At 45.1% G+C, this 14,941-nt stretch overlaps 1 protein-coding gene across 2 annotated transcripts in view; it reads right to left on the bottom strand.

Annotated features, from left to right (window-relative positions):
* LOC106585993 (protein RUFY3) overlaps window positions 1-14,941 on the bottom strand; it is an 85,223-nt gene that overhangs the window by 59,631 nt on the left and 10,651 nt on the right. The gene's annotated exons all lie outside the window — the stretch shown is intronic.

Here is a 14,941-nt window from a genome sequence, read left to right as displayed (position 1 = left end):
TAAACCTTTAATGAAAGTTAAACTTTACAGGGAATACATTTCTCTAAGTCATTGGCCCGCCCCCGTGAGCACAGACATGATCTGGCGTCATGGAACCTCCTTTTCTACTGTTACGAATAAAAAAACCGTCCTGAGGAAATCCTCTTCAGACCACACGTACCTCGATGGACACCGAGGTTGAGGTTAGACCACAAAAACCCCAGTATAAGCTAAGCTTGTAATGGTTGTTGAATTCCTAACCATACCACGTGGAGCATTGGCTAGACGGCGGGAAATGGTTAAACTCTGAGACTATCGATCCCTACAGAATAATAGCAAATCTTAGATACTAATTACTAGTCTGCAGCTAGAAATGATGTCAACCTGGGACAAGAATACAGACAACCAACCGCCGAAACATCTATTCTATGAGAACATTTCTGAACGGTACTCTGAAGTATCCATTCTAACCACGAAGACTTCAGGGAAGCAGAGAGACTCTCGGTCGAACTCTCCAACAGCAGGACTGACGATTCCAACAGAGATCACGACGACACACTGGGCGTAAATATATATATTGATTGCAATTATTCCCAAATGAGTGAGCGTTCATGTGTAAAGGGTTAGTATTTCAATTAATATAATTATCAACGATGTAGTGACTCCTTTTGTCTTTTCCGCCCTTTTTGGTCCACACCCACTTCCCTTTTTCCACCAAGCCGTCATATCGGCTTAGCCCACTAGGGGACCTCCTCATTTCCTTGTAACTATAACTGTTGTTTGTTTGTGCATTTCTATGGTTATTTAGTTAGTTAGTAAATAAATGATTAAGCCAATTGGTGTATGGATGATTCATAGTGAAGGCTGGGTTCGTGCAGATAACCAACAGCTTACGACGTTTGGAATGAGACTAACGTGAGGTAAAGAATAATTCATCAATTAGAAGACTAATTGATCAGATATTAAAATATCTGAAGTTATATTAGGAAATGTATAACTTTGTAATCTGAAGATTTTCCGTAGTGGATATATTGAAGAAACATCTCAAGACATCAGTCAGGAAGTTAAAGCTTGGTTGCAAATGGGTCTTCCAAATGGACAATGACCCCAAGCACACTTCCAAAGTTGTGGCAAAATGGCTTAAGGACAACAAAGTCAAGGTATTGGAGTGGCCATCACAAAGCCCTGACCTCAATCCTATAGAAAATATGGGCAGAACTGAAAAAGCGTGTGCGAGCAAGGAGGCCTACAAACCTGACTCAGTTACACCAGCTCTGTCAGGGGGAATGGGCCAAAATTCACCCAACTTATTGTGGGAAGCTTGTGGAAAGCTACCCGAAATGTTTGAACCAAGTTCAACAATTTAAAGGTAATGCTACCAAATACTAATTGAGTGTATGTAAACTTCTGACCCACTGGGAATGTGAGGAAAGAAATAAAAGCTGAAATAAATCACTCTCTCAACTATTATTCTGACATTTCACATTCTTAAAATAAAGTGTTGATCCTAACTGACCTAAAACAGGGAATTTTTACTTGGATTAAATGTCAGGAATTGTGAAAAACAGAGTTTAAATGTATTTGGTTAAGGTGTATGTAAACTTCCGACTTCAACTGTATTATATCTCCAATTTCGATCTTGCCTCATCACTGCAACTCTCCAACGGGCTCGGGAGGCGAAGTTTGAGTCATGCGTCCTCCGAAACATGACCCGTCAAAACTGTGCTTCTTAACACCCGCTCGCTTAACCCGGAAGCCAGCCGAACCAATGTGTCGGAGGAAATACCATTCAACTGATGACCAAAATCAGCCTGCAGGCGCCTGGCCCGCCACAAGGAGTCGCAAGAGTGCGATGAGCCAAGTAAAGCCCTGCTGCCAAACCCTCAGCTAACCCGGACAACGCTGGGCCAAACGTGCGCCACCCTATGGGACTCCTGGTTGTGACACAGCCTGGGATCGAACCCGGTTCTGTAGTGACGCCACAAGCACGGCGATGCATTTCCTTAGACCGTTGCGCCACTCAGGAGGCCTGAAACAGTATGGTTTCATCTCTGACCAATCACACTGCTAACTTCTCTCTTTAGAAATTAAACTGCTCTCCAATACTACTTCGTAGCAAACCAGCCACAGAAACACTATGGTCGCTGCTTACACAAAGTGCAAATAATTTACTATACTGAACAAAAATAAGCGCAACATGCAACAATTTTAACTATTTTACTGAGTTACAATTCATTTAAGGAAATCAATCAACTGAAATAAATTCATTAGGCCCTAATCTATAGTTTTTCACATGACTGGGTGAAGCCATGGGAGGACAAAGGCCAAACAATTTGGGGAAACTAGCCAATCAGAATGATTCCTTCCCCACAAAAGGGCTTTATTACAGACAGAAATACTCCTTAGCACCCCGCCCCCAATGACAATCCCAAAGGTGAAGAAGCCGGATGTGGAGGTCCTGAACAGGAGTGGTTACACGTGGTCTGCGTTTGTGAGATCAATTAGACATACTGCACAATTCTCTAAAACAATGTTGGAGGCGGCTTATGGTAGAGAAATACATGTTAAATTATCTGGCAACATCTCTGGTGGACATTCCTGCAGTCAGCAAGCCAAATGCACACTCCCTCAAAACTTCAGACATCTGTGACATTGAGTTGTGTGACAAAACTGCACATTTTTGAGTGGTCTTTTATTGTCCCCAGCACAAGGTGCACCTGTGTAGTGATCATGCTGCTTAATCAGCTCCTTTATATGCCACACCTGTCAGGTGGATGGATTATCTTGGCAAAGGAGAAATACTCACTAACAGGGATGGAAACAAATTTGTCCACAACATTTGAGAGAAATAAGCTTTTTGTGCGTATGGAACATTTCTGGGATCTTATTTCATCTTATTTCATGAAACATGGGACCAACACTTTACATGTTGCGTTTATATTTTTGTTGAGTGTAGATAGGCTATAGGATAACTGCAGAGCAGCACACCTGTAAACTATTTACAGATCCTATGAACAGGAAAGTTCTGGTGCATTATTCCAGAGGCAGTGAGGTTAAACTGGCACGGAGCACTGAGCTCCACCCAACGGGCCTAGCAGCAGCAGTGTATTTGCCAGGAAACCAGGAAACAAAAGGGAATGAAGCAACAGAACAGGTTCCTGGAATATCAACCACACAGAAGAGGGGAGTCAGAAAGAGTCTGAAGGAGCAGCAGTCATGTTGAGGTATTGTGTTGCACGAGCCAATCCATGCTTTAGATTGGATGACCACACAGCCACAGGCCAATCCATGCTTTAGATTGGATGACCACACAGCCACGAGCCAATCCATGCTGTAGATTGGATGACCACACAGCCACGAGCCAATCCATGCTTTAGATTGGACGGCCACACAGCCACGAGCCAATCCATGCTTTAGATTGGACGGCCACACAGCCACAAGCCAATCCATGCTGTAGATTGGATGACCACACAGCCACGAGCCAATCCATGCTTTAGATTGGATGACCACACAGCCACGAGCCAATCCATGCTGTAGATTGGATGACCACACAGCCACGAGCCAATCCATGCTGTAGATTGGATGACCACACAGCCACAAGCCAATCCATGCTTTAGATTGGATGACCACACAGCCACGAGCCAATCCATGCTTTAGATTGGACGGCCACACAGCCACAAGCCAATCCATGCTGTAGATTGGATGACCACACAGCCACGAGCCAATCCATGCTTTAGATTGGACGGCCACACAGCCACAAGCCAATCCATGCTGTAGATTGGATGACCACACAGCCACGAGCCAATCCATGCTTTAGATTGGATGACCACACAGCCACGAGCCAATCCATGCTTTAGATGGGATGACCACACAGCCACGAGCCAATCCATGCTTTAGATTGGATGACCACACAGCCACGAGCCAATCCATGCTGTAGATTGGATGACCACACAGCCACGAGCCAATCCATGCTGTAGATTGGATGACGGCCACACAGCCACGAGCCAATCCATGCTGTAGATTGGATGACGGCCACACAGCCACGAGCCAATCCATGCTGTAGATTGGATGACGGCCACACAGCCACGAGCCAATCCATGCTGTAGATTGGATGACCACACAGCCACGAGCCAATCCATGCTGTAGATGGGATGGCGGCCACACAGCCACGAGCCAATCCATGCTGTAGATTGGATGACCACACAGCCACGAGCCAATCCATGCTGTAGATTGGATGACCACACAGCCACGAGCCAATCCATGCTTTAGATTGGATGACCACACAGCCACGAGCCAATCCATGCTGTAGATTGGATGACCACACAGCCACGAGCCAATCCATGCTGTAGATTGGATGACGCCACACAGCCACGAGCCAATCCATGCTGTAGATGGGATGGCGGCCACACAGCCACGAGCCAATCCATGCTGTAGATTGGATGACCACACAGCCACGAGCCAATCCATGCTGTAGATTGGATGACCACACAGCCACGAGCCAATCCATGCTTTAGATTGGATGACCACACAGCCACGAGCCAATCCATGCTGTAGATTGGATGACCACACAGCCACGAGCCAATCCATGCTGTAGATTGGATGACGGCCACACAGCCACGAGCCAATCCATGCTGTAGATGGGACGGCCACACAGCCACAAGCCAATCCATGCTTTAGATTGGATGACCACACAGCCACGAGCCAATCCATGCTGTAGATTGGATGACCACACAGCCACGAGCCAATCCATGCTGTAGATTGGATGACCACACAGCCACGAGCCAATCCATGCTGTAGATTGGATGACGGCCACACAGCCACGAGCCAATCCATGCTGTAGATTGGATGACCACACAGCCACGAGCCAATCCATGCTGTAGATTGGATGACCACACAGCCACGAGCCAATCCATGCTTTAGATTGGATGACCACACAGCCATGAGCCAATCCATGCTTTAGATTGGATGGCCACACAGCCACAAGCCAATCCATGCTTTAGATTGGATGGCCACAAAGCCACGAGCCAATCCATGCTGTAGATTGGATGACGGACACACAGCCACAAGCCAATCCATGCTTTAGATTGGATGACGGCCACACAGCCACAAGCCAATCCATGCTGTAGATTGGATGACCACACAGCCACAAGCCAATCCATGCTGTAGATTGGATGACCACACAGCCACGAGCCAATCCATGCTGTAGATTGGATGACCACACAGCCACGAGCCAATCCATGCTGTAGATTGGATGACCACACAGCCAGCCAGGGTGGGTAAATTGATTGGATGACCACACAGCCAGCCAGGGTGGGTAAATTGAATGGATGACCACACAGCCAGCCAGGGTGGGTAAATTGAATGGATGACCACACAGCCAGCCAGGGTGGGTAAATTGAATGGATGACCACGCCAAACACACCAGTGTGGCAAAATAACTTTGAGATCACCGCAAAGCAGGGACACACAACCTATTCGAAATTCGATCCCTTCCCCTTGGGCCTAACCTTTGGAAGCAATATGCTGAAAGCGCCACCACTATAATGTCAAGGTGGTGAGAAATGAGTCCAGGAGGATGATGGTGCAGGTTTGGGAGGATTAAGGGGTACTTCACCAAATCTATGAAATCCTCCTGAGTCTTTGCGATGGAAAAGAAAGAAAGAGAAGAGAAGAGAAGGATACTGTCGTCATGCATACTAATACCATGTGTGGTAACCAAAGTAACATCAAGGAAAGTAAACAAGGACATAGGCCTCAATGTTAAGACTTCCTTGAACTAAAATAACCCTACCTAGCCAAACGATTACCTTATAATAGTCTATGGGCTGAAAATACACAGTGACATGGTTTATTTTGCATCATTCAAGGTTGACAGGAATATTAGGCTACGTCACACAGGGCAGCTTCCTGCTTTACAAAAAGCAACAACAAAAAAATGGAATCCAAAATCTGCCAAGACTCGATTAAATTATCACACCACAGCTGTAAAAGGTTATGAAAGACGATCATTCTTCTCATTTCTGTCTGCTAATAAGGCTGAACGTCAACAGAGTAGCACATTATTGAATATTAAATCAACGCTACAAATATACATTTCTACATTGTAGAATAATAGTGAAGACATCAAAACTATGAAATAACACATATGGAATCATGTAGTAACCAAAAAAAAGTGTTAAACAAATCAAAATATATTTGAGAAGAAAGTTTCTTCAAAGTAGCCACCCTTTGATGACAGCTTTGGAAAATATTACAAAAATAAAGATAATTGGATGAAAAACTGAAAAATGCACAAAATTTCTCGTGAATTTTCACCATAGAAATGTACCAAAAATAATTGACAGAAACTCATTACAAATGGAGTCATGCATAATTGACCAAAATATATATTTTGAAAGAGGAAGCAACATTTTCGGTCTCCTCCATTTTCACTAACTAAGGATTTCTTTCCTAATAATAATATAAAATTAACACATTTACTAGGTATTTTGTAGTCATGTTGCGCGAGTTGGAACTGCTGTTTTTCTGGATCAAACGCGCCAAAAAAAAGAGAACATTTTGGAGTTATAACGACGGCATTAATCGAACAAAAAGGACCATTTGTGATGTTTATGGGACATATCGGAGTGCCAACAGAATAAGTTATTTTTCTTTAACTAGATCAACGGGTTAGAAATCTAGGGGATAAAAACAAAAAGTGTGTCAATGTAGGCCGATGACTCAAGTTATCTGGATCCCTGCACAGTCTCATTGAAGATGTTAATCACTTTTCTAGCCTCTCTGGATTAAAACCCGAATTATGACAAGTAATATTACGTATTGGATCGTTAAAGGACACAGTGTTTCCATTACCTTGTAGTTTACCAATAAAATGGGTGGATGGTGAAATAGACATACTTGGTATTCACATCTCAAAAAAATTTGTAATGAACTTACCACTATCAATTTCAATAGAAAGTTTGCTTACATTTTTTTGGGGGATTCTGCCACCATGGAGAAGTAAATACTTGTCTATTTTTGTTTAACAACTATGGTGCTCGGCTCATTGCAGCCTGCAGTCGTCAGTTGAATTCCTCAGACACTTTGGTGCTGCTGGCTTCCAGGTTAAGCGGGCGTTAAGAAGCGCTGTTTCAAAGGACGCATGACTCGACCATCGTCTCCTGAGCCCGTTGCAGCAATGAGACAAGATCACAAAATTGGGTTGAAAAAGGGTTGAAAAAGGGTGTAATTCTTTTTTTTTTTTTTTATGAAATAAAATTCACTTCACTTAAAATGAACCTTACAAATAGCAATGTTGGGAGATTTGGAAAGCCATAGCCAGTCAATAAATAATATAATAATACTCGTAGGAAAGGTTATCTTTAGCTCACAAACTGTGGACACTATAGGATTAGACCGGTTCAAAACGTAAGTAAAACATGACAGAACAATATGGAAACCAAACGAGGGTGGTCTATGGTGATAGGTGGGATGGGCTGCCTATGTTCAGTAATGTATTATTGTTATGTGATTGCTGTAAATAAACAGTACCATGTGTGTAAAATGTATGTGTACACTACTGGTCAACAGTTTCAGAACACCGACTCATTCAAGGGTTTTTCTTTATTTTTTACTATTTTCTACATTGTAGAATAATAGTGAAGAAATCAAAACTATGGAATCATGTAGTAACCAAAAAAAGGTGATAACAAATCAAAATATATTTTTAATTATTCTAAGTAGCCACCATTGTTGCAGCTTTGCACACTCTTGACTCTCTCAACCAGCTTCATGAGGTAGTCACCCGGAATGCATTTCAATTAACAGGTGTGCCTTGTTAAAAGTTAATTTGTGGAAGTTCTTTCCATCTTGATGCGTTTGAGCCAATCAGTTGTGTTGTGACAAGGTAGGGTTGGTATACAGAAGATAGCCCTATTTGGTAAAAGACCAAGTCCATATTATGGCAAGAACAGCTCAAATAAGCAAAAAGAAATGACAGTCCATCATTACTTTAAGACATGAAGGTCAGTCAATCCGGAACATTTCAAGAACTTTGAAAGTTTCTTCAAGTGCAGTTGCGAAAACCATCAAGCGCAATGATGAAACTGGCTCTCATGAGGACAACCACAGGAAAGGAAGACCCAGAGTTACCTCTGCTGCAGAGGATAAGTTCATTAGAGTTACCAGCCTCAGAAATTGCAGCCCAAATAAATGCTTCACAATGCTTGACACATCTCCACATCAACTGTTCAGAGGAGACTGTGTGAATGAGGCCTTCATGGTCGAATTGCTGCAAAGAAACCACTACTAAAGGACACCAATAATAAGAAGAGACTTGCTTGGACCAAGAAACACAAGCAATGGACATTAGACCAGTGGAAATTTGTCCTTTGGTCTGATGAGTCCAAATTGGAGATTTTTGATTCCAACCGCCGTGTCTTTGTGAGACGCAGAGTAGGTGAACGGATGATCTCCGCATGTGTGGTTCCCACCGTGAAGCATGGAGGAGGTGGCGTGATGGTGAGGGTGTGCTTTGCTGGTGACACTGTCTATGATTTATTTAGAATTCAAGGCACACTTAACCAGCATGGCTACCACACCATTCTGCAGCGATATGCCAAACCATCTGGTTTGTGCTTAGTGGGACTATCATTTGTTTTTCAACACGACAATGACCCAACACACCTCCAGGCTGTGTAAGGGCTATTTGACCAAGAAGGTGCTGCATCAGATGACCTGGCCTCCACAATCCCCTGACCTCAACCAAATTGAGATGGTTTGGGATGAGTCAGACCGCAGAGTGAAGGAAAAGCAGCCAACAAGTGCTCAGCATATGTGGGAACTCCTTCAAGACTGTTGGAAAAGCATTCCAGGTGAAGCTCGTTGAGAGAATGCCAAGAGTGTGCAAAGCTGTCAAGGCTAAGGGTGGCTATTTGAAGAATCTCAAATATAAAATATATTTTGATTTGTTTAACACTTTTTTGGTTACTACATGATTCCATATGTGTCATTTCATTGTAGAATACTAGTAAACACATCATCTACATAGAAAATAGTAAAAAACATTTTTTACAAAAAAAACCCTTGAATGAGTAGGTGTGTCCAAACTTTTGACCAGTAGTGTAGCAGAAAACCTGTAAAAAACAAGAAAGATGTGTCTTCCGAAGGGTTAATACAGTTTTTTTGTTCTTGTAAATTACTGTTGTGCTGCTTGTGGCACTCAACTTGAACATTTCTCTCACATAGAACGAAAAGCTACACTGAACAAACAATATCAATGCAACAATTTCTAAGATACTACTGAGTTACAATTCATAAGGAAAATCTGTGAATTTAAATAAACAAATTAGGCTCTAAATCTATGGATTTCACATGACTGGGAATACAGATATGCATCTTTTGGTCACAGATATCTTTAAAAAAAAAAAAAGTCAGGTGTTTGGATCAGAAAACCGGTCAGTATCTGGACCATTTGCCTCAGGGACATCTTCTCAGAGTTGATTGTGGTCTGTGGAATCCCAACGGATGTGCGAAGTTGCTGGATATTGGCGAGAACTGGAACATGCTGTCGTACACGTCGATCCAGAGCATCTCAAACAGTTGAAACCGGGATTTATCTGTGAACAGCACACCCATCCAGTGTGCCAATGGCCATCGAGGTGAGCATTTGCCCACTGAAGTCAGTTACGATGCTGAACTACAGTCAGGTCAAGACGACGAGCTTCCCTCGTACGGTTTCTGACAGTTTGTGCAGAAATTCTTCAGTTGTGCAAACCCACAGTTTCATCAGCTGTCCGGGTGGCTGGTCTCAGATGATCCCACAGTTTCATCAGCTGTCCTGGTGGCTGGTCTCAGATGATCCCACAGTTTCATCAGCTGTCCTGGTGGCTGGTCTCAGATGATCCCACAGTTTCATCAGCTGTCCTGGTGGCTGGTCTCAGATGATCCCACAGTTTCATCAGCTGTCCTGGTGGCTGGTCTCAGATGATCCCACAGTTTCATCAGCTGTCCGGGTGGCTGGTCTCAGATGAACCCACAGTTTCATCAGCTGTCCGGGTGGCTGGTCTCAGACGAACCCAGTTTCATCAGCTGTCTGGGTGGCTGGTCTCAGATGAACCCAGAGTGTCATCAGCTGTCCTGGTGGCTGGTCTCAGATGAACCCACAGTTTCATCAGCTGTCCGGGTGGCTGGTCTCAGACGAACCCAGTTTCATCAGCTGTCTGGGTGGCTGGTCTCAGATGAACCCAGAGTGTCATCAGCTGTCCTGGTGGCTGGTCTCAGATGAACCCACAGTTTCATCAGCTGTCCGGGTGGCTGGTCTCAGACGAACCCAGTTTCATCAGCTGTCTGGGTGGCTGGTCTCAGACGAACCCAGTTTCATCAGCTGTCTGGGTGGCTGGTCTCAGACGAACCCAGTTTCATCAGCTGTCCGGGTGGCTGGTCTCAGACGAACCCAGTTTCATCAGCTGTCTGGGTGGCTGGTCTCAGACGAACCCAGTTTCATCAGCTGTCTGGGTGGCTGGTCTCAGATGAACCCAGAGTGTCATCAGCTGTCCTGGTGGCTGGTCTCAGATGAACCCACAGTTTCATCAGCTGTCCGGGTGGCTGGTCTCAGACGAACCCAGTTTCATCAGCTGTCTGGGTGGCTGGTCTCAGACGAACCCAGTTTCATCAGCTGTCTGGGTGGCTGGTCTCAGACGAACCCAGTTTCATCAGCTGTCCGGGTGGCTGGTCTCAGACGAACCCAGTTTCATCAGCTGTCTGGGTGGCTGGTCTCAGATGAACCCAGTTTCATCAGCTGTCTGGGTGGAGGGTCTCAGATGAACCCAGTTTCATCAGCTGTCTGGGTGGAGGGTCTCAGATGAACCCAGTTTCATCAGCTGTCTGGGTGGAGGGTCTCAGATGAACCCAGTTTCATCAGCTGTCTGGGTGGCTGGTCTCAGACGAACCCAGTTTCATCAGCTGTCTGGGTGGCTGGTCTCAGATGAACCCAGTTTCATCAGCTGTCTGGGTGGCTGGTCTCAGATGAACCCAGTTTCATCAGCTGTCTGGGTGGAGGGTCTCAGATGAACCCAGTTTCATCAGCTGTCTGGGTGGCTGGTCTCAGATGAACCCAGTTTCATCAGCTGTCTGGGTGGCTGGTCTCAGATGAACCCAGTTTCATCAGCTGTCTGGGTGGAGGGTCTCAGATGAACCCAGTTTCATCAGCTGTCTGGGTGGAGGGTCTCAGATGAACCCAGTTTCATCAGCTGTCTGGGTGGAGGGTCTCAGATGAACCCAGTTTCATCAGCTGTCTGGGTGGAGGGTCTCAGATGAACCCAGTTTCATCAGCTGTCTGGGTGGCTGGTCTCAGATGAACCCAGTTTCATCAGCTGTCTGGGTGGAGGGTCTCAGATGAACCCAGTTTCATCAGCTGTCTGGGTGGAGGGTCTCAGATGAACCCAGTTTCATCAGCTGTCTGGGTGGCTGGTCTCAGACGAACCCAGTTTCATCAGCTGTCTGGGTGGCTGGTCTCAGATGAACCCAGTTTCATCAGCTGTCTGGGTGGCTGGTCTCAGACGAACCCAGTTTCATCAGCTGTCTGGGTGGCTGGTCTCAGATGAACCCAGTTTCATCAGCTGTCTGGGTGGCTGGTCTCAGATGAACCCGCAGGTGAAGAAACTGGATGTGGAGGTCCTGGGCTGGCTTGGTTACACATGGTCTGATTTGGACATCATTGTAAATAAGAATTTGTTCTTAACTGACTTGCCTAGTTAAAGAAAGATTAATTAAATAAACAGCTCTGGTGGACATTTCTGTCGTCATCGTGCCAATTGCACAGTCCCTCAAAACTTGAGACATCTGTGAAATTGTATTGTGTGACAAAACTTCACATTTTAGAGTGGCCTTTTATTGTCCCCAGCACAAGGTGCACCTGTGTCATGATCATGCTGTTTAATCAGCTTCTTGATATGCCACACCTGTCAGGTGGATGGATTATCTTGGCAAAAGGAGAAATATTCACTAACAGGGATGTAAACAAATTTGTGCACAAAATTTGAGAGAAATAAGCTTTTTGTGCAAATGGAACATTTCTGGGATATTTTATTTCAGCTCATGAAACTTTACATGTTACGTTTATATTTTTATTCAGTATAAAAGTTAATATTTCAACTATTCTATGGGTGTTGTCTGATTTATCTAGTCATTACTCCTTTTGTTTTGTAGAGGAGAGGTAGAACGTGGACTGTTCTAGCATCTTCGAAGTGTGCTGTGGCGTAGCGCCACAGCTAAACGCGGGTGTCTGCTCCGTTACTGTATGGAGGCAGGATGGAGAAAGGATATCCTGAGTGTCTACATCTCAGCCCTCCTCCCTGCAAGACACTCGTGTAATCATCAAGTTAAATCAGTGGGTTACCAAGCGCCGAGAACCAATGACGTAACTACATTACCTCAACATCCTCCTGAACTTCATCCACCCACCCTCCTAGACTAGGTCAGCCTCAACATCCTCCTGAACTTCATCCACCCACCCTCCTAGACTAGGTCAGCCTCAACATCCTCCTGAACTTCATCCACCCACCCTCCTAGACTAGGTCAGCCTCAGCCCCCATCTGTACCTTCGTGGGCCGGCTCTGGGTCTGGGGTGAGGGAGATGTCGTTGAGCTCCCTGAGACAGAGCCATTCTCCGTCCACCGACACGCGGAAGTTACACAGGTAGATGGTCTCCCGGGCCGCCTGCGTGATCTTGTCGGTGGTGGGAGTCGGGGCGTCGGTCTGGGCCGTCAGCTCTGCCATGATGACTCAGCGAATAGAGGTCTGAGAGACAAAACGGAAACGCCGCAGCTCTCTCCAGAAAGACGGGGCAACGCAAAGGCCAGTCTCTATGTGCTGAAAACAAAAAGGGAGAGAGAAAAGAGGAGGCCGGGTTTGTTATTCCTTCCCCTTCACGCTCTCCTCCCAAAACAGATGAGTAAGGAAAAAAAGCCACCATGTGTCTGTCTCAACAAAGGCTGCAGCCCTGCCCTCTCCTCTGTGCGTCTATGCAGCGCGGTGCGGTCTGGGTACTGGGATAACGACGCTCTCCTCTGATGGGCTCTGCCCTCTCCTCTGTGCGTCTATGCAGCGCGGTGCGGTCTGGGTACTGGGATAACGACGCTCTCCTCTGATGGGCTCTGCCCTCTCCTCTCGCTCGGCTAGCTCAGATAGAGTTGGCTGTGAGGAGGCAGTGAGTCGCTGCTCCTATGATAAACACCAAGATGGCGGTCTGATAATGAGCTTGCTGGGTAACAGATCACGTGACCAGATGGTGCATGCGTAAAAAAAGGGAGGGCTTCATGTTTCTTCCTGGCATCAGCCAGATTTCCTGGTTGGGAAGGAATATTAATCAAAACACTGATCTGAGAACGACCAATCAACAGACGCTACAACTCCCCTGTATAAAAGCACATTAACTATTTGTTCAATTTAGCCTACAGAATCTAATGTTTTTAGGACAAGTATTGAAACGTCGGTATCTCTTGGTAATTCGTTAAGTGAAATAAATTGTTCCTAATGACTTACCTAGTTAAATAAAAATAACACATGCACTGTTGTAGACTGCAGGAAATGTACATTTCACACTGATGTAACTACTGAGTAATAATACTATAATAATAATAATGACAATAATGAACCCCGATCTGTGAGTCACAAAACAATTAGCCTGCTGAGCAAAAGTCTAGGCATTAAGCTCGTTTACAGCATTTCCAGTTCTTTATTATACCTCATAGTGCTGCCACACCATCCAGTTCTGTATTATACCTCATAGTGCTGCCACACCATCCAGTTCTGTATTATACCTCATAGTGCTGCCACACCATCCAGTTCTTTATTATACCTCATAGTGCTGCCACACCATCCAGTTCTGTATTATACCTCATAGTACTGCCACACCATCCAGTTCTGTATTATACCTCATAGTGCTGCCACACCATCCAGTTCTGTATTATACCTCATAGTACTGCCACACCATCCAGTTCTGTATTATACCTCATAGTGCTGCCACACCATCCAGTTCTGTATTATACCTCATAGTGCTGCCACACCATCCAGTTCTTTATTATACCTCATAGTGCTGCCACACCATCCAGTTCTGTACTATACCTCATAGTACTGCCACACCATCCAGTTCTGTATTATACCTCATAGTACTGCCACACCATCCAGTTCTGTATTATACCTCATAGTGCTGCCACACCATCCAGTTCTGTATTATACCTCATAGTGCTGCCACACCATCCAGTTCTGTATTATACCTCATAGTGCTGCCACACCATCCAGTTCTGTATTATACCTCATAGTGCTGCCACACCATCCAGTTCTGTATTATACCTCATAGTGCTGCCACACCATCCAGTTCTGTATTTTACCTCATAGTGCTGCCACACCATCCAGTTCTGTATTTTACCTCATAGTGCTGCCACACCATCCAGTTCTGTATTATACCTCATAGTGCTGCCACACCATCCAGTTCTGTATTATACCTCATAGTGCTGCCACACCATCCAGTTCTGTATTATACCTCATAGTGCTGCCACACCATCCAGTTCTGTATTATACCTCATAGTGCTGCCACACCATCCAGTTCTGTATTATACCTCATAGTGCTGCCACACCATCCAGTTCTGTATTTTACCTCATAGTGCTGCCACACCATCCAGTTCTGTATTATACCTCATAGTGCTGCCACACCATCCAGTTCTGTATTTTACCTCATAGTACTGCCACACCATTCAGTTCTGTATTATACCTCATAGTGCTGCCACACCATCCAGTTCTGTATTATACCTCATAGTACTGCCACACCATCCAGTTCTGTATTATACCTCATAGTGCTGCCACACCATCCAGTTCTGTATTATACCTCATAGTGCTGCCACACCATCCAGTTCTGTATTATACCTCATAGTGCTGCCACACCATCCAGTTCTGTATTATACCTCATAGTGCTGCCACACCATCC

The sequence above is a fragment of the Salmo salar genome, chromosome ssa24, assembly GCF_905237065.1.
Source record: "Salmo salar chromosome ssa24, Ssal_v3.1, whole genome shotgun sequence".
Lineage (NCBI taxonomy): Eukaryota > Metazoa > Chordata > Actinopteri > Salmoniformes > Salmonidae > Salmo > Salmo salar.
Note: the sequence above shows the minus strand (reverse complement) of the source record. Positions and strands in the feature narration are given on the sequence as shown.